This window comes from Acanthochromis polyacanthus, chromosome 2 (assembly GCF_021347895.1).
Source record: "Acanthochromis polyacanthus isolate Apoly-LR-REF ecotype Palm Island chromosome 2, KAUST_Apoly_ChrSc, whole genome shotgun sequence".
In the NCBI taxonomy this organism is placed as follows: domain Eukaryota; kingdom Metazoa; phylum Chordata; class Actinopteri; family Pomacentridae; genus Acanthochromis; species Acanthochromis polyacanthus.
Window position 1 is genome coordinate 10574008 of NC_067114.1, and position 21485 is coordinate 10595492.

The 21485-nt window shown below is 39.7% G+C and overlaps 1 long non-coding RNA gene across 1 annotated transcript in view; it reads left to right on the top strand.

Annotated features, from left to right (window-relative positions):
* Window positions 1-20535, top strand: part of LOC110949927 (uncharacterized) — a 35019-nt gene extending 14484 nt beyond the window's left edge. Inside the window, exons 2-3 of the long non-coding RNA XR_002595610.2 lie at window positions 3803-3942; window positions 19946-20535. This is a non-coding gene — a long non-coding RNA (uncharacterized LOC110949927). The remainder of the gene's footprint in view (window positions 1-3802; window positions 3943-19945) is intronic.
* Window positions 20536-21485: the final 950 nt, after the last annotated feature.

Below are 21485 nucleotides of genomic sequence, written 5' to 3' on the forward strand. Positions count from 1 at the left end.
TGTTTACATAGAAATATGCAGTTTTGCAGTTTTGACAGTTAAGTGATATTTCACAGGTACGTACTTGACACAGTGTACAAACTAGCTTCTTTGAAACAAACCATAGTCTTTGATGTCTCACTGAACCTTTGCTAACATCTCTTTCCCTGTGGTTTTATATTTGTACTTGGGTGTTTGTAGTTCTATGTTGAAATGATTTAGGTTATTTTGTACAATTCAGTATCTTTACTCTTCCTCGTTGTTTCACACTAAATCTTTAGTTTAACTGAACTGTGTTCCATATGCTTAGTTACAATTTGTTTGGGCTTGTGAGAAAATTGGTATTCAAAACTGCAAGTGAATCACGGCTGATTTCTTTGCAAGTCTTTTCAAGTATTGCAATTTCCAGGAGGACGAGGGTGTGTTTTTTGTGTTCTGAAAAGGAGCAGACCAAACCACAGTATTTGTGATAGTAAATCTATGATTTTAGCATGAATTCACAAACTAAACTTAGAGGTCCAGAATCTAACAATCTTAATTTGAATCTAGTCTGCTTTACAGAGCAGCTTTACTGATTGCATCAGCACAACAGTATTCAAGCTCCTTATTTTGTAAACAAAAGACAACATGGTGGACACTGAATAGCGATGCACTGAATAACAACCTAAGAAATGCCTCAAAGCAGTGGAGATATGAATCACCACTTCTGATCAGGAGTTTCAGAATGAAAGAGCAGAAGAGCTAAAGCAAAATTCAACATCTTGCATGTTAGACCGTTAGCTTTCAGTTTAAGTGATATACTTTGTAGCCGGGCAACCATTTGCACAACCTTACATGTAATCACGAGTTCAACTAAATCTTCAGGGAGAACTGCAATTCAGATTGAGGATCATGATTTTGCCCTTAAGCTCTTCATATGATCTTTTGGCAACATCAACCACCTCTTTAGCCTAGCCGCGCTAGACCCATGCTCTGAAGATGCAAGGGTCTAGGCACGCTCGACAGGGAGGGAGGCGGGCTAAAAGGTTGTCTATCAAATCACTCTGCAGCAATTGGGTAGGTATACAACCAATCAGCGCAACGAATAGGCTCCTCAAGCGCCGGAAATCAGAGGATGCGGTAGTTCGGTGAAGCCTTATTTATACAGTCAATGGGTGAAGCTCAAGTATATTAGAGACATGTTAACAGAAAGATTATTCAGAGTCGGTGCTAATGGAGCTCAACGACTGTTGTCGTTTTTGTTGTCGACCCTGGCAGAGAATTAAATTCGTTGCCGTGGGTTGTCTAGCACGGCTAGGCTAGTTGTTTCTGTCAGAATCGTCACGCCTCTGTCGTCACTTAGTTACGCCCGCCTTCTGACTCTACACTTTATGGTGACTCGTCCGGCCAGTTTTAGGAGCATCCAACCTCGAGCCTTATGGAGGGTAACTAGACCCACCCTGGCAGAGAATTAAATTCGTTGCTGTGGGTTGTCTAGCGCGGCTAGGCTACCACCTCTATCTACCGTATTTGAATCAGGAAATGAGCACAGGATTTTTAGCATGATTAGATTGGCAAAACAATTAAAAATGGGGTTTATTGTGTTTATGTACTTTGTGTACATTTTCAGTTTATTATGACTATTATAAAGAGAAATCCTACAGTAACATCCCAAAATATTTCTCTAGAAGATACCATATTTTCATCCTTTATCAACCTGGTATTCACAATGTATTGATTTGCAACCTATTCTTGATAATAAAGCTCACTATGAGATGTTTGTTTTGTGGACATTAATGCATTCAACAAAGGCATTGAATAGAGCAGAATAATAGCTTTTACTGGAACTGAATTTTCCCATGTGGGTTGTGATGATGCAGGATGAGATCATGAAACCAGTAACTTCCTGTGACTTCATATTTATGCTTTTGGTTAATGTGAAAACAAACCAGAGCACAACTAAAATGCAACAGTGTATCATTTTTTTAATAATTTCCCCTCCTGGTCCGTACGTTTTAACATGCCGCCAGAGGTTAAAAACAATCCAGAAACTGCAGTGGTGCGATTTATTTGCTGAAATTTACAAAGTTCATTGTTCATTGTCTGCACTTCACTTTAAGTATTAAAAACGGCATGTCTCCCCTGTGTGTTTGAGGCACCTTGAATGCCCTTAACCAGCACTAATAGGAGATAATGATTGGTGCTCAACAAAAAGAGAGATTCATTTGAATTATTAACAAGTTAACTTTGTAGTGGAGGCGCTTTATCCCTGAGGACAAACAGCCCAAATGTTTGCAAAATATAATTAAGCCGAGGCATCTTTAAATGTCATTGCTGCCTGTGCCATGTTTCAAATTGTTCTGCATCAACAGAATTTAACGAGATGGCTAAGGAATCCATTTCCTGCAAGCATGTGATAAGCCACACATACAGTGGAGCACTTTCATTGATTGCCAAAATAAAGCATTTTGTATGCAAATGGGGGAATGGAGTGGCTAAGCTGATTCAGCCTCATGGACACCAAATAATGGTCTTTACAATTAATACTTTTACATGCTATCCATTGAAAATTTCATCTTCCGTTTAGTGGCTCTAAAACATTTACACATGCCCAGAAAAGAAGGGGAAAACGCACTGTGTTCCAATGGATTAATATGAAAGCCAACAAACAAATAAAGCCATGCATCCCTCCCTCCTCCCCCCCAGAGTATTGGTCCCTTTCCTGTCGTCTCATGCTCCTGCACATTTTGGATTAACAGATAATCTTTGAACATGAAGGAAGGTCTGCTAACCCCAAGGGGGTGAGATGTAGTGAGTGAAAGAGAGCACAGGATTGGAGGCAGTGCTGCATTGTTTGAACGTAATGTGCTTGTCTTGTTCTTGTAAACATGTGGCTGTTTTTGTAGTGGCGATAGGGCCGTAAATACCCCTCCGCCGCTCTCGCAGGTTGTGTTACGTGGGACCCACAGGTCTGAATAGATAAAGGGCAGCGGGTAACATGGGTGTCAACTGGAGGAAAAAAAAAAGACAAAAACCTTTTAACTGTAGGTTCAAGAGAATTTCTGGGACCGGCAAACCACTTGTAGTCAGTTAGTGTATCCATGGAGCTTGCTGTTAACCTTCAAGGTCTCATCTGTTTAACAAAAAGGAAAAACACTGAAGCAAACAACATGGAAAAAGTACAGTTGGATAAACTTTTCCTTGCCTTGATCGGTGGGTTGTTGTTTGACCAGTTGGTTTCCTGTGTTGTATTTTATATTGGGTCATTTAATGCTTTATCCTGAATAATGGAGGTAGTATTGTGTCCTGTACTGACCTCTGTCCTTTGTGTTGTGTCCTGCTCAGTGCTGTGTAACATGTAAGACACCACCCATTATTTATTATTGATCGGCAGTGCCACATTTTCAACCATTCATCCATTAAAATTCTTTCACATTAACATTACTTGAACATTTAGAAAACAATAATCCATCTCAGATTTGTAACAGCTGTGTAGGTTGGAATCAAAGCTACTAAAAAACCCAATTTCTTTTGTGGTTTGTACATTCCTTTGAAATGCTAAAAAACCACAGTGAACACTATTACGGGACTTCTTTTTTAGATATATGTTCTTTTGCCTTTTTAAAGCAGTGTTCAGTATCTGTGTTGATTAATTCAACTAAATTCTATTAATGCATTTGAGTGCATAGATGTAACCTTTCTTAAAACGGTCAAAGCGTATCGCTTAATGACTGCTTTTAAAACTCTAAGACCTCATCTGCTGTCCCTCTTCATCTCCATTGCACTCGTGCCCTTCACCCCCGCAGCATGCCATTCTCAAAATATGAACCCTTTTTCATTTCAGAGCCAAGGACAGCAGCAAAACTGTTGACAGCAGTGTTTGAAGTAAATGGGAAAGCTGAGCCTTTCCAGAGTTACTGAAAGGCGGCGAGAGTGCAAGATGGGCAAGAAGTACGATGATGATGGGGCTGACCTTCTCATCAGGTGAGTGTGAGGAGGCCTGAGGACAGAATCCCCTCTCTGCTGCCCAGGCTGGAATTTTGTGCTGGAGAAGTGTTTAACTTTCTCAAATCCCAATTGCGCTCAGTGGGGAGTGTCCTCTTTCCTCTGCCCACAGGTTTTAGCGACTGCCCTTATGCCTGGGCCCCCGAGGAGGGGGCCGGGCATTTGGAGGCAGGGGGGGATCAATAGGATGGCCGCTTGTCTGTTTAACAGAGCTAAAGTAAAGCTAAGAGAGAGGGAGTGGGGTGAGATAGTGAAGGCTATAGATATCAGAGTGGGAATTATCCATGACACCTGGGCTCTCAAGCTGCAACCTTTAAGCACATGATTTAGGATCACCTCTATTTGTGGGATAGCCCCGGCACATTCAGCACATTCAATCCGAGCCATTGTGCTCTGTTAACTCTCACAGCTGAAAGCCATTGTCACTTATTTGTTTAGAGATGCTTTCATTGTTTTCAACCCGCCCCGCATACAGTGTTTTAAGACAGGCAGATTTTCTTCTATTTAGTGCTCTCTTTATTTTCATTTTGTTGTCAAGAAAACATTGGAAATCTCATTTAAGTCATCCTGCTGATCCGTGTAGCTTTCTGCTCTGTTAAATTGATGCAAAAGCCATTCTTTTTTTCAAGCAATATCATAAAGAGTAATCTCCCTTCGCTGTGAGAATGGTGTCAATAAACGGACATGTTAAGAATAAAACGCAATAGTCTTTTTCTAAAAAAATTTACAGGCTCTGCTTCAAACAGACACCAACAAACTTTCAGCTTTCATGCTTCGTCTTAGTTTTAAAAAGGGGATAACCCTGAATGAGACTGAAAATGTTGGCTTTCACAAGGTTGACATTTAACTATTGTAGATATTATGATGGATACAAGAGATGGAGCACGTTAATGGAAAATGACGGTGTCACGGTTCGTCTTCTGAATTCAGGCAACATTAATCTAACAGCGTTATGGAAAATGCTGATAAAAAATGCAGTGAATATTCGTAACAAGTGGCATCAATTTCCGTTTTGACTGTCAGTGAATGAAGATTTCTTAGCAGATTGCATTATTTACTTTGCTCAGAAAATCACAGAGCTGTAAAATCCTTGCTAGCATATTTCTTGATGTTCTTGATTTCTGAGAGAGATCCCAACAAAGGCAATGTAAATGTCATAGGTTTGAAAAGCCCCTTAGTGACAACTTAGCTTCCATCATACCTACATTAATTAAACTTTGCCTTACCATAGACTTTGACACAGTCGTTTGTGTATGCATGAGTGCTTCTGTCTCGGCCTGCTTTCGGATGATAGGCTGATGCTGTCTGTTGGTGGAAATAGCTTGAAGTGATCTGAATCTTTGAGAAGATGACAGGGGAAGGGACCTACCAAGTTTTTAGATCCTGGGAATTTAATTAAGTAAAGAGCATCAGATTGAGTGGCTAAGAGATGCACAGATAAAGACATTTTTAAAGGATGAAATGCCTATCAAGTAATGAAATATTGGGATTTGCATTAATTTTCATACTGTCAATTAGTATATGAACTTAAAAATGTAGGCTTCACTATAGTCCAGATTTATAAGCTTGATACCATCATTTTCAAATTCTGATTAATATATATCAGCAGACATTTCTTTTTGAAGACGCATTTGAGAAGACTGATTTAAGAATTGCAGCTAAAATACTGCAATGGCATTACAGTAGCTGTTGAAAATAGGAAACCTACATTTCAATAGGATTCAGAGTGGGAACCTTCCAGAGCGGAGATGCAAACAGGCTTTTGCTCGGACATCTCTTCATCCCACGTACTTGTTGAATAAAACATCTGTCTCATGCACAAGGTAACGACAACGAGAGGGCTTGTGTTTACAGAGATGAAACTCCCTATCCTCCACTATGCCCGAGAGAGTTTAGCCTTGATGCATTTTACACCAGCCCAAAAACCTGCGTTGACAAGTTATCTGTGACCTGTGGTGAGAGCGGGAGTGGCTGCGGTGAAAATCAATCTTCCCCTCTCCTCTCGCCTTGAATACCAGCAGAGCAAACAAACAGGCCTAAACAATACGATATATACCACATATCAATTACACTAAATGCCTCAGTATCTATACTTCACTGTCCCAGGCACACACCGGTTACAAGGCACACACGCTGCTGTAAGACGATAATGGTGCTGCATTGTTCCTCACCATCTGGAGGACTGATAAGGCCTGCCTGTGCATAGTTGATAATGAGAACAGGCAGAGGAAAAACTGAGTGTTAAACATTTCCTTGGCCCATGAAAAAGGTTCCATTAAGTCCACTGACCCCAATTGAATATTAATGAGCTAATTAACGGATTTATTGTTATGCGCAATTTCTGGAGGGGCAATTTTTTTCAAGTGCTATTATTTTTTCTAATTATTTTCTGTACTTTTTATAATTGAATCTTTGTAGCTGCCAGCATCCTGTTTGTGCCTTGGCAACAAGAAAAAAGCAGTTGGCATCTGTTTTTCCCCCCTTCTTTTAGCTCGCTGTAGCTGCACGACAAAAACAAAACAATGTCCCTTTCGATACAAGTGTGTGCAACATCAGGACCACTCCCCACGCCTCTAGAAACGCAACACAGGTCGCAAAATGTTCCTCTTTAAGTGCACCTTCTTGCATCCGGGCTTTAGAAATTGACAGGGTAAGTGATGTTCAGGTGTTGGATTACAAAAGTGCAATTACTTGGTTTACTGCAGGCTGCATCGCATGCAGGACTTGACAAAGGTTTAAATGGGCAATGACAGCTGGGCTTGATAGATAGCATAATCAGCTGATGTAGAGGATGCACTGAAGCAGTCCTCAGTGGACAGCTGCCGAGTACAGCCAGCTTCTGAGAGAGACGGTAACCTTGGGAGGAATAACTACTGATCATTTGTTTAATGGATACACGGACTGTACCTTCAAGATCCACCAATAGTAAAATGTGCTCTTAATTGTGTGATTGCTATTGAAGATTGAGATTGTAATCGCTCTATTCAGGATTTTCTTTATTTGATTTTGCAACACCCTCAGAAATTCACCTTAAATGCTTTGAATGTTTAATATTTTCAAATGTTGAGAAGAGTCGGTGCCTCTGAGCTCCTCCCTTTGGAGAGACCGAGGATGTGCTGCAGGGACTACATCTCCCAGCTATCCTGCAAATGCCTGCAGGTCAATGTGGAGCAAAAGAGCAAGTGAGATGCTCTGATTTGTGCTACTATCATCCATTTGCTGTTGGGTATTCATGACTCTCTTGTTGAGCTTACAACAGTAGACTGACATTGATGAGTAGCAAACATTAGATCTGCATTTTTCTACCTGTTTATGAAATTATGACCATCAAGTGTAAAAATTTCAGCTCACCCGCTGAAGCCATCAAATGAGAGCTATTCTAGAGCAGAAAACAATCCCTCTGTTTCAAAGCGATGAATAAGAAGCAGCAGGGGCCAGTCTGATAACCTTTTCGATAACAGTAATGTAATTATTATTACATTTTGCAGTCTGCATGTTTGCCTAATTCTGTTTATGGCTGAAACTCAATTCTAGCTTAATAAAACCATCAATTTCTTTTGGTTACTTCACCAATATAACTTAGAGTAATGAACTCATTTTGCTGTTGTATGGAAATTTTGCCTCATTACAATAATTTTGCCTGATCCACTCTGCAGCCGATATTAAGAGTAAGGCCCTACAGTCATAGGCTGGGTTATTATGCTATACATCACAAAGTGCATTAGGCTCATAAAACCTGTCAACAGTAAGGTTGGAAAGTTTGTGTGCAGCCCAGCAGGTTAATATATTTCCTTCAAAGACTGACTGGAAGTGTCCAACATATATTGCTCCTTTGCAGAAACCAATTTTCTGCTACTTGGGAATTCCAGATTCAGAACCCATCCCCCTCTTTACACACATTCCTTATCTTTAATCATGCCCCTTCAAATCAGATATTTTGTCAGTCATGATTTCTTCACAGATTTTAAATTTGATCTATTTGTAAAATTGAAATCTACATTTAGATTCACTGGTCAGTTTAAGGAGTGTAGTCCTTTTGCAACTGGAGATTTTCCCCCCGAAACATGGAGAAAGCAAGTGAAGTTAAATCAAGTCCAGACACAGCAATGTTTTGTCTTCATAAGGCAAACACTATGGTTCATTCAACCTCCCAGGGTCCCTGAAAAAGCCTCGGTATCCTGCAGCTGGATGCTATATTGACAATTTTAGCCTTTTCGTGAGTCATTTTCCACACCAGACCCAGAGTATGTTTTGGAACACTTGTTATACATTTAAAAATGTGATGTTTCAGACTGCAATGTCTTGAACACCAACATTATGGAGGCTCCTTGTGAGATTTAAATAACTGCATGCCGCCGCAACTTTTCAATAGCGATTCATTATCATTTTAACTACATCATTTTAGTGACAAAGCAACTCAGTATTGCAGTTTTTGAACTTGTGTAGGAAATATGCATTCCATTTGCCTATATCTCACATCCCTTGATGGAAGCCATGATTGCCCGCATAGCTGGCAAGTGAGTTGTACTCACACTTATAAGGAACCAAAGTGGGGACAAAGATCAAACAACAGCGCATGGTAATTGTTTTGCAAACTGCATGTCAGCGTGAATGTGCGGCGCTGAAAGAGCGTTCTTTGCACAGCACTTTAAGGCATCAAATGCAGTTCTGAAATAGCTCGATGTTTTTCTTGAAGAGGTAATCTTTTGTAACAATCAATTACGATACATTTCCCCCTTTGTCTAGGCACTAATAGCTCCTGTCTGTGCACATGGTGAGGCACGTCTAGTAAATATACACTGTTTTCCTTTTAAATGTCTTATAATATGCATGGGGAACACAGAAACACACTATGGCAGAGGGATTGAGCATTAAAGCTGGGGAAACAATTCAGCTGAGTTTCTCAGTCAAAGAAATGAGAATGGAGCAGTTTGTGGCTTTCCTCCCATTAGCCAGATTGAATTACTGTGTTTTACTTTTAAGGGCCATCTGTTCTGGTTTAATTCATATTTCTAAATCTGTCATGGTGTGTGTGTGTGTGTGTGTGTGTGTGTGTGTGTGTGTGTGTGTGTGTGTGTGTGTGTGTGTGTGTGTGTGTGTGTGTGTGTGTGTGTGTGTGTGTGTGTGTGTGTGTGTGTGTGTGTGTGTGTGTGTGTGTGGTGGGAGAGAACACTTCTTTGATGGGTGGTAACAGTTTTTTGCTGAAAATAAGATGATGTGTAAAGACTATTGTGGCATCTGTGACTTGCGTTGAAATGCAGTTGCAGTTTGCAGACTTTTTAGGACAGAGCTCCGTCGTACACTCCCTGTATTCAGTTGTGTGGTCATATGCCTGCAATGACAACAATGTGTAGGATCCTTGTAAAGGTCACTAACTGCAGGACCACCAACACATGTGCTATGTAGCATGTGACATAGGAAAGTATGTCCTATTTTCCTTTCAGATTCTGAAGGATAACGATACAGAGATGCTGTATCAAGATAGAGAGAAAGAGACGGCATTGTGGTACGACGGATAAAGAGATGTCGTTCACTCAAAGGCTGCAGCATAAGAAGCCTCATATTGAATTGCAATGTGAAAAGATTATTGAAATGCCAGAGAGTATCTGAATGAGCCGGGAGATCTGACACTGCTTTATCATCAGCAACTTACAACCCTACAGATTGACTTTTTTTGGTCATCCGCACTCCTACAAGCAAAAAAGGTTCTCACATGCACATTGAGGGGAAAAAAGCCACACCAAACATGATATTTGAGCTGACAAAATGTATTGATATTACTCAAATACACTAAAAGGAAACTTGTCAACAGTCTTCCTGGCCTTTTGTCCTTCCTGCATCCATTTCCTCACACTTGGCAGAGCATCAAAGGACTCCAGTGGTGGGTCTTCAGCAGACTCTGACATCATTCTTGATTCTCCGTAGAGCAGAAAAGCCCCTCATGCTGGAGCTGAGTTTGGGAGGATGAGCTTCACCTTCACAAGGTATAGATTGCCCTAAAATAAACAGAAACAGAAACCACGAGGTGAAAGATGTAATATTTTTTCCATTTCAGTTACTTGAGGCTGTAAATAGTTTTATGGTAAGCACAAATAAAAGTAACAAATCTTTCTTCATGTGTCACATTCATGAATTAGAGTGGTATTTTTCCTTTGCCAAACTCAGTCAACACACCCAGTCAATCACAAAAGAGACATTCAAAGAAATATAATGATGCAAAAATGTCACACTCCATGATATTATGTCACTGTCTGTCCTGAAACAGTGCCAGTAGATAAAGATAATATACTCAAGCAATTGACATTTTGCAGTCATTGCCAGTTATATGGAAGAAGTAAGTACACACCTTCAAATCCATAAATAAATTCAAATTAATAGTTCTAGTTTTGGTACCAATAATTACAACCTCCTGTTATTCCAACCTTCAGACCTAAGGCCTTCAGACAAAAACAGTTGTGGGTGCCTATGAGCCTGGCAAAAGATTTAAAAAGATCTCCAAATAGTTGAAAATAATATACTGAAAACAATGTAACTGTTGGCTTGACCTAATATGTCACAACAGCCCCAAACATTCTTGGGATACACTTGTTTTTTTTTTTTATGACTGCATCGCAAATCAGCCGTATTGGTCCACACCCTTATCTCCCCTCTCACCCTAACCGGTCGAGGCAGATGGCTGCCTTCCCTGAGCCTGGTTCCGTCTGAGGTTTTTTTCGTTCTCCCTGTTAAACATTTTTTGCTCCCTTCCCACTGTTGCAAATGCTTGCTTATAGGAAATCAAAAGGAAATTTTGGATTGTTGGATTTTTTTGCTTTAAACTCGGAAGGTCTTCACCTTATTGTGTTAAATGCTGACATATGTTGTGAAAACGTACACTGCCGTGGACAGATCAGGGTCACTGTCTGTTTCATTCTTTCTGGACAGTCAGGGTCCTGGACACATGTGGTAGTCATCATGTGTATTTTTCCTCCTTTGGCTTGACAACTTGTACTTAACTCTGATTCAAGGTTCTTCAGCTGCTTTCTAAACTTGGGACTAGAGGTACAGTTTCCAGATCAAGTTCAGCGTTTTGTAGACCCAAACAGCCTTACTCTTGCTCTCATTTTCCACACACAACATCCAGACACAGTAACCTTTATTGTTTAAAATCATAATCTCATGCACTTGTTTTAGACTGTTGATTGGGATTTCATCTAAAGATCAATTCAGTCATTAGAAAGTATAGCAGTACACCCGGAATTACTCACTGGTGAATCATGGTGGGTAACACATGTTCTCCTGCTACCTCTGAATATGGACAGCGACCTCTCTCCTGCTTCCAAGATTAACTGCTGCACCATCTGCTGCCGTTGCCACTGTTTTCTCCAAACCCTCCTGGCACTGATCACCCAGCTTTGCAAACCCAGCTTTTGTTGCATCATAGAGTCCCAGAAGAACAATGATTCCGTTTTTAGTGTTACCCTGGGAATTCATGAAATCTATGGGGGTAAAAAAAAAAACTTAAATTTCTCCTTTTGAAAACCACAGGCTATATGGTGCTAATTGACAAATAGCTTTCAGCATGTGCTTGTTTCACTTTGATGTACGCTACTAATATGTTTCTTATTTTTCTGAAATGTTAAATTGCTGTCTAAGATACCACATTCTTTAGTAGTGACGTCTTTATCACCATCTGTCATGATGGCAGAATCTGTTACTGTCTCTGATTGTCCACTGATTTAGGTCCATATTTCTTTATTAGGCTTGGGATTGGCTCGGATTTTGTCCACAGCTCATACTTTTTTCCATCATATATACGGTTTTGAATTCAACTGCTTTTGAGATGTTACTAAATTGATGGACTTGCTCTGCGGTGCTATGCATGTCTCTCTAAATCTGCAGTGTTGCTAGTTCTTCCTCTATTTCACAAGGGAACTTTGCATGAAAGTTTCTGACTCGATTGTGAAATTCATGTGACCTTCAAAGTCCACACCACTGTGCTTACTACAGATACAGCGAATAAATGTTTTTTATATCCCCCATTTCTTCTCTTTTTACCTTTTGTAGCTAGGGAGCCTCATTGAATCATCGATCCTGGTATTTGAATTTCTTCTGCAACTTTTAGTTGAGTGAGACCGCTTTGGGTCAGCATTAACACCTGCCTTGAAACTCTGCACTCTGGACATGGTCGTCATCGTGGATTTGGTAAAAAGGCTTAGGTGTTTCAAACTTAGGCCAGTCGGAGCTGAAAAGGACAGACTCAGTTACTAGTGTAACCAAGTAATTTTCATGTGCCCACATGAATTTCTCTTGCATATGCAGCAAAATGCTTATGGAGGCCATAGAGCAGTGGTAAAGAGAAGCAGTGTTCTGCAACATTAGCAGGCTGAGGTAGATGTAAATAAATAAGAAAAGAATGTTGATCAACTTAACGTTTGGCTCATTTAGATCAATTTAAAGGATTGTGTCGGATGTTGTCAGTTCTTTAATACATATGTGGAAGCAACCATGGCCTTTGCCATTAAAGGTTATATTTGTTGGCACAGTTTGAATAATTTTTGCCCACACATAGACTTTAAATGGTCAGACAAGGTTATTTCTAATTATATAAAATTTGGATATTTTATTTCTCCTAACTTACTTCTTAGTTATGACGCTACAGCTAACTAACTCTATGCAAGGCTAATTCAATTTCTTTAATTCTGTGGGTCTTAAATGGTTTGTCAACTGCTAATGAAAAAAAGACAAGCTTGAAATGCTACAAAGTTGGTTAGAGACTGTCGTCAACAGAACAGTGTTCTAGGTTTTGCTGGCTTGATTAACTAGCTACAGTGGATAAATTCACTAGCCGCAACATCAGTGATTTGCTGTAAATAATTGATCAGCTGGTTTTTAACAATGTTTGTTTGGCTTAAAGAATCCAATGTTTCAACAATAAAAAAATAAAAAAATTACAGTGGTAAATCATTATCATTATGAACTACACTGGTGCCATACAACAACAGACAGCTTAATGGTGTAAGGGATGACAAATGGCCAGTTATCAGTAAGTCTTGTACAGCAACAATATCGACCATAAAAACCCTACTGAGCCCTGGTTGAAATAGTTCTGACTTTCTTACTTCAAAGGTTTCACATACAAATGCATTTAGTAATTCTGCTCTTTACATCAAATGGGCTTCACTGTATGTTGGAGATACATGTTAATTTAGCTTAACATTTTTAATGTAATTAGTGCTCCCAGGCATTTCTGCCATGTTCCGTGCTTTTTTTCTTTGAAGATGAAATGCTGACACGTATCTAGGCCTGGAAGAGCCTCTAAAATGTTAGTGATCCACTGTGCTGCTGCAAAGATGGAGGTGCATAGCTTTAGGGGACAAACCATTTCCCTACCAGCAGAAAGACTCTCCAGAACAACCTCTTCACAGCCCAGCAGGCCTTGCACTGTCACTGAGTCCCACGATTGAATTGAATGGTCCACAGATTACTCAATTATTTCTATATACCAGCCTTCCATGGCAGACTAAAGGCCTATTATTGGAGGGACTGAGACCATAGGAACTTATTACATGTGTGACCTTTTAAAGCCTTTCACCGTGATGGATCTCAGGTGAGAATTTACTGGAATCAATTTTTATCTGAAAGCTCGATGCTTGCTCACCAGCCCAGCCCTGTGTGAAACATTCACTTTATATAAAAAAGAAAAAGAAAAAGAGGGGAAGAGAAAGACAGGCCCTTGACTACTGGAAATGGGCAACATTTTAAAGAACCCCAAATGCCTTTGTGTCCTTTCCTCCCAAATTAAAGAGACTTTGAAATAGAGGGCTGGAGGAAGTGCTGGAGTATTGTGCTTAATCAAGGTAGAAATACAAAGACAGAGCCAGTTCCCCAAAGGTTCACATCAAAAGGTGCATCCCACTTTGTGAGCTATTTAATCAGTTAAAACACAGATGGCAGGCTGCCGCAATTAATTAATCATATATGAGGCATCCTGTACCTGCTAGCAGAAAGTATGTCAGTGCTACAGAGATCTCATTTGGATTTCATTGTAACTATATGCCACCAGAATAATTGTAGAATATGAATAGGACGAGTTTTGGAAGTAATAGCGGACTTAATGTGCAGAATATGCAGGGTAATAATTGGTTGCTAATATTGGCAGAAATTTCAGGAAGTCTTTGTTGACTGTGACGCTGCTTGACTTTTTTCAGTGCAGTGTATAACACACACTCCTGCAGGGTTACACATGGAGACACAGCAGATCAGTGTATGTACCGGCTGGTGATTTCTAGTTCTGCTGTACAGTGACACGGCGCAGAAGAGAGAGAAAGAAAATTGGACAACCTCCGTACTTATTTGAAATCCTCAGTGTGGTGTGTATTTTTCAACAGTGGGTCACATAAGCCAGCACATATCAAACGAATGATCAGACTTCTGAGGAATTTCTAATAAAATTACCCTCCTTGAAAAAAATGAAATGGTTTCTACTTCCCGTTTACAACATCAAACTACCTTCAAATCATCATCATGAAACCAACATTTATTGCAGTGACTTCATATCAGGACATGTTTTGATAGAGTTGGTTTTAGGCAGCATTTATGTTTTCGATGGAAGCAATCAAATTTGCTGCCATTAACCATAAGTCTGTGATAACGAATGACAAAGAGTAACAGGTAATGGCCAATAAAAAAAGCACAATGATTGGCCCAAAATATAGCATTGTCGCAGAAAGCATGTACAGGATGATATTGGGATCATCTGTTTTAAATGACAGAACCAAAATATTAAAGTGTCTGCAATAAAAGCATTAATTTGACTGGAAATGAAAAAGCCTGGTATGTGTCCTTATAGAACTTTACAACAAAATGGAATCTGTCAAACTATAAAGTTCCATGAAGCCACTAGAAATTTAATTTAAAATGTGTTTAATATGGTCGATCTTGGAAATACAAATATGTTTAATACTTGGTCATGGCACAGTATTAGCTGCCAGATATATACTGTAGATATCAGACAGGACTTGATAGCATACGACGTGCGATCAAAAAGTTGTGAGACTGTGCCTATAAAAATCTAAAAGCAAAAGCTGTACATGATTTAAAATTTGTCGCTGTGCAGTGGTGCACCACTCCCAGCGATTCTTACACATTTGGAACATTCCCAGGAACTCTTATTGTGTAGGTGCCTCGAGCACCATCTCTGACGCTCTCATTGTCTTCCAGCTCGTCTCCACCTTCAACTTCATTTTGGTGAAGGAGGAAAACATTGCATGGAAGTCGTAGGGTTGGTACACAGTGATGATGGTACGTGCCACAGTTCAGGTTGTTTGCACTGAATGTTCTCCCTCGGGATGTTACAGTGTGGGTTGAATTCAAGGTGCACAACCCCGTGAATGCTCAGTAAAACAACAAGCATGCTCTTGGTTGCACTGCTGACCTGACAAGTCTTGAACTCTGTGCGCTCTTCCACTGAAACCTGCTGTTTGGTCCCTGGGTTTTACCCATAAAGTCTTGTCACCAGTGAGGATTCTCGACAAGAAGGTTCAGTCAGTTTAAAAACAGAATCAGATGTTTCGTCTCTGTGCAAATTTGAAGTCCATGGTGATCCTGCAAATATCCACCTTTGAACGGACAGAACGAGGCTTGAAGAAGGCCGTCCAAATGTGGTTGAAGCTCTGAATCACAGCACAAGAAGTCTATTTTGAAGGGGATGGTCAGTCAAGTTTAAGTCAGACTTTTGCTGTATTTTATGGCTTGGTCTCCGTAGTTCTTTGTCACAGCTCTTAGACTGGTTCAGAGAATAGAAATTCAAAGCCCTCGTGTAATTAAAAGTATACTTACAGAGTTTAGCAATTGCAGTCTTTTGTGTAACTGTTGCATAAAAATTCAATTGCATTGGCTAAAACTTTGTGGGATTTCTGGCTGAATACAACTAACTGTAGGATAGAACATGACACATTCTCAGGTTGTGGCACCTTGTCTACACAGACGTTGCAGCAGAGCAGCAACTTCAGCGTCAGTCCTCTATTTGGATCTGCACAGGATGTGTTGAGGCACAATATTGAGTGTAGGTTACCTGTGTTTTGGCAGCACTCAGTCACTGTAAGAAAAATACCCTTTAGGTCATATGAATGCACCTGTAGAGTGAATGAAACACAAGCCATTATGCAGCCTATGTAGACAGCTGAATTATTTAACATTGAAGCCTGTTCATTCCATCACATGTGTGGTGCAGGCGACTGACAAATGCCCCTGAAATGCTTTTTTGCATGCTGTGATAGACATTGAATGAGTCAACCACAAGATGCTTTGTCGCCCGTAATAGTGGTTCTGATTTGAATATTTTGCGATTAAAAAAAATGTGGTGTCGAGACAAAAAAAGAAAAAAGAAAGGATTCTTTGAAGTTGGATGCTTTTTTTTGTCCCAATATTGTGAGAACTAGAAAAAAAAAATTGCTGTGTTTGAGATTGATGTTAGGGGATTGGTTGAATTTCAGAGTGCTGTGTTTTCTGTCATAGCTTGTAGGAAAATGCATTCACAAAGCTTAAATAAGATGAAGTGAAAACCAAAAGGGTTCTGAATGCTGACAACAAAGATTGAAAAAACCACTGGGGTGAGGGCAGGCTTATACTGTGCTAGCTTTAAGTTAACTGCGGTCTACAAAAGCGCTTTGTGTCAGAGTAGGACATTGTACGTAATGATGGAACTGTAAAAGGACCACTGAGCACATGGTCTGCATTTTGCATTCGTAAAGTAGCATTATATCTTATCTTATATTCCAGTTGTACAGTGAACGAGCAGTTTACTTGCTAACAGAACACAAAACTAATACATTCAGTGATTTAGTTCTTACCTACAGTACAAACTACTCCCCAGTTTCCTTTTCTACTCTCACTCTCTGTCACTCATATTTACAAAAAACACAGCCCAGTAAAGCTAGTAGACTTTCTAATCTCTCTGAATCATTTGGACATTTTTCATATTAGTAGTTTCCATCCATTCCCCATGGTGTCTATCCTTAGGAGCATAAGGAGACATAATCAAAACAGAGATAATAAAAATAATATAGTGTATACATCGTGTCTGGATCATCCATACTCAACAAGGTGCTGCTCGCTCTCACTATTCGTTATGAGAGAGGAAAATTGCACATGTAATAAAATCCAATTTTATATTTTATTCTGAGAACTACAATAAACACAAAACAAGCAGTAAATAAGCTTTTCAAAAAGCTGATTACCAAAGCAATTTATTGCCAAGTCCAGGACTGTGTTAAAGCAGAGCGGCGCTGGAAAGTGGAGGGGCCCACATTCCAAATCTTCTCTCCCTCAAGCTCTTTGCTTGCCATGTTATTAGCTGGGCTGCTTGGTGAGGAGCCAATCTGATCAACTTATTTTACTATACAATGCCCCAGCTTCTGCTGAAAGCAGTTAAAAAAGGCTTGTGATTGAGGTCATCCTTGCATCCATCACGGCGGTAAACACTGCTACGTCTATTACTAAGGCCATTTTCAGTGTTGGGGTTAGCTTTTGTACAACAGAGGGAGAAAGCTCTATAGCCCTAACTGTAATGCCATTTTAATGTTTACAAAGTGTCCATGTATCAGAAGTATAATTGTTTATTCATGATCGGGCCCACATGCTCCGGAGCTGTGGTTTGTTATCAGGATTTATATGTTGCTAAAGGGAATAAGTACAGTATATAAATGAAGGCCTGCTCGCTTGTTTTCACTTACAGAGAAATGTACTAATGATACAATGTTCCAGTTATCAGACACACATCAAGTCATTTCTGAAACTGTTTTCTCATATTACTATTTTACCCTCCCTATTTTAACTCTGCTTTTGTTCTGCTAAAAAAATAGTAAGTAATAATATGAAAAATGTCACAGGTTTTTTTTTTAATGCAGCACTGCATTGTAGGTATCTTAAATTAGCTCCAACTTTAGGTAGGGATGATTGGGGCATGAGCAAAAAAAAGTAAAAAGTCTGCATAATATTTTTGAATATAAATTGAGGCTGTGATGGCACAGGAGAAAATGCTATGTGGGGATTATTCACAGTTATATAATGTTAGGAAGAAAACCAGGCGCTTCTCATTTTGGTCACTTATCCCTCATTGTAAAGGTCTGTATATTTCATTGCTGGTGCAGCAGCTTAGGGGATACATTTCAAAGCAGCAAATAAAAATTGGCTAAACTTCCAAAATTAGCACTTCAAAGTCAAACATGATTTGCAGCAGGGGAAGGGGTGGAAGCAGTGTGACTGTGAAAGTGTGTTTGTAAAAGCTAACTGTGCATTTGTGTGTGTGTGTGTGTGTGTGTGTGTGTGTGTGTGTGTGTGGTGGAGCTGATGTGCAGAGTTCAACATTAGGCCTTAGAACCAATTTCTAGGCAAATTGGTTTCATTTAAGAATGAGATCACAGAGTAAGCAAACCTCTTTCAGGGCAAGTTCATGCATCTGTAGCCATTTATTTCAGTTTTATATGCATTGCTTGGCGCAGGCTGTTTGTAGGTAGAATATGCATAATCTTAGCCATGGGCACCATGCTATAGTTAACATGTTCACATTTACCTGTTATTACCATGAATTTAAATAGTTTCTTCCATTTTATTGCATTCTGTCACAAAGAGCCTCAGCAGTAATTTAGTATTTTGTTTTCTATATACCTTGCAGCACTGTTGTGGAATCAGTGCTAATCAAAGCCACATGTAACTAATTGCCCTCTGCAGTCTCTTGCGTGCAGCACAGGCAGGCCCATTAGGAATCAATGGAACATATGTTGGAGTTTTTGAATGGTTATGAAAATCCGCTTCTTCTTTTTTTTTTCCAAGGGAAGTAATAATCACTTGACCACAGTTAGTATCTCTGCGCATATTTTCACCTGTGTATGATAACTGTGTTCACCAGATTTAGAAACAAATGCTGCACAATCTGTCTGTCACAAAACACTAAATTGCTTAACCATTTTGATCATTTGTTTAGCTGTAGTTTGATAGAAACAATATTGTCCTTCTAAGTCATATTGCATCGGCTGCCCAAATGTGGTCTCCTGGACAACATAATTGCAACGCATTTAATGTTTCATGTAAAATGTCATAAATATGGAACTATTCAAGCTGCTGCTGTCAACTAGAAGCTTCTAGGACGGCGTAGTGGGAGCAGTTGTGTACATTAATGTAAAATTTGTGCTTACTGCTGCAACATACATGCACAGTTACTTAGGGGTTGAAGCTTCAACTACTCCAAAGGTAGAACATGCCCTTCCAGTATAGACATTAACCCTAGGGTGTGTAGTTTTACTTTAAAACAGCCAGTTAGTCCATATCTTTAGACATGAGATAACAATGACAAGGACAAGGGCATGAGCCCTACCCAGACTGTAATTTTTTTCACTGCTCCCCCTTACTGTATCTTTTTTTTGTTGTTGTTTGGTAGGTTCTAAAATGATGACAGGTATTTTTTGCACATTGTCGAATGACATATTTCATTTTTGCAAATCCCTGTAAAATATAGTATGTGACGGTTTAATCAATTCCTTTAAATTGTTGGTGAAAAACTTTACTCTTGTACTTTTAAACCTGCTTCAAACCAAATTTTTACTGCATACACTCCCATCATGCTGCCCATCCATCCATTATTTATACACCGCTTTATCCTAATTAGGGTCGCTGGGGGTCTGGGGTCCATCCCAGCTGACTTAGGGCGAAGGCAGGGGACACCTTGGACAGGTGACCAGTCCGTATAGAGAAATAGGCACACTCACACCTATGGACAATTTAGAATTACCAATTAACCTCAGCATATTTTTGGACTGTGAGAGGAAATCGGAGAACCCGGTGAAATGACAAACTTCACACAGAAAGATCCCAGGCCCAGGATACAGGGTATCTTCCAGCTGTGAGACTAACCACCGAGCCACTGTGCAGCCCTCCCATCTTACTAGAATAATTATAATGACACAATTGTTTTGTATGTTTTTGCTCTGTGTGCTGAATACAGGGAAAAGAAGACATCAACAGAAGGACCTGTCAGCTACATACCATGTGAGCAAACACACGGACAACACATTTTTCTGATTATTATTTGTTGAAAATAATAATAATTTAAAAAGATGTCTGACTTATAAGTCTTGCCATGTCCTCATTGTACTCTAAATTACTGTATCTTCATAGTGGACAGATTCTCAAATTGTGATTTATATCCAGTGCCAGACATAGTGCATCCTGTATTTGCTGTAGCAAAGCTTAAACAAAGGGTGTGGAGGTTTTCGAGCTTGCAGCACATCTAAATCTGATTAGATCTTTTGGGATCAGAGTCCCCTCCCTTCTCACTCCTTATTACTATTTCTGTTTTATGTTTTTACATTGATATTTCCTAAAATGAAACACATTTTTTAGTTGTGTAACTCTAGTTTATTACCAGATTGTTCTTGCTAAATCGGACAATAGTTATCCTGTGCAAATACAGTAGAAACAGGCTGAAAACATTGGCTTTGAATGCTACAAATGTGTCATATATGGTCTGGAGTTTTGCAGATCTGCTGACTCATGTTGTGTCATGGCAATAAAGACTTCCAGCTCTAAACAGAGGTCCTCTATCAGCCCAGGTACATTATTATAATACATCAGCACTTTTTGTATTAAGACAGAATGTTGTGTAAAGCAAATACATTTCCAATCTACTAGCTCTCTGCCTCACCAAGAAAATTGTTGGAATTGAAATGAGTGTCCAGAACTGTTTTGCAGATAATGATTGGAATTTCCCATATGGCAATAATGAGGCTGATTCCTCGCCAAGAGTTGGACACTGCACTAATTTAGAAAATACACTGGCAGGAGGTTATTTTTGAATATTACCTGTAGTAATCAAAATGCATAGCCTACTATCAGTTCCTTCTCCCAAAAAACTCTCAACCATAAAATTAAATTCCGTATAATTAGAACCGTTGCGGTGCTGATGGATCCAGAATGAAACGCAGAATCGCTAGTTTTCATTTAGAATTTTGGCAGTCTTTCCACTTATCTGCTCTCCTTGTGGTTTCTCTTCTATACGTGCACCCTTTATGACCATGCTCTGCTGACAGCTGTCCCTATGTCAATATGAATGCCTGTCAAGAGAGATTATACATCACATGAATCGAGGCAGATAATGAGCAAGAGGGAAGGGCACTTTTTAACACCCCCTCGTGTGCAACATATGACACCAGCCAAGCTAATTAAGCAGATGCCATAATGCAGTAATCAGGAACACAGAGGAGGTTGGAGAATTCACAAACTTGAGTCATAACAGCGCAACATTTGGTGCTTAAGAACTTCTCCACCAACACAAGCAGATGGGAATGCCAAGCTGCAGTGCATGTGTATTTATGTGTGTGAGTATGTCTGCGTGTGTGTGTGTGTGTGCCATGTTTTGTAATTCTTTGTGTGTGTGTGAGTCTTAATAGTGTCTGTGAGCATGTCTGATTCATGTGCTGGAGTATTTTATAGTCTGAGTTGAAATGTGCTTTCTGAGCATGTACACATAAAACAGATAGATAGAT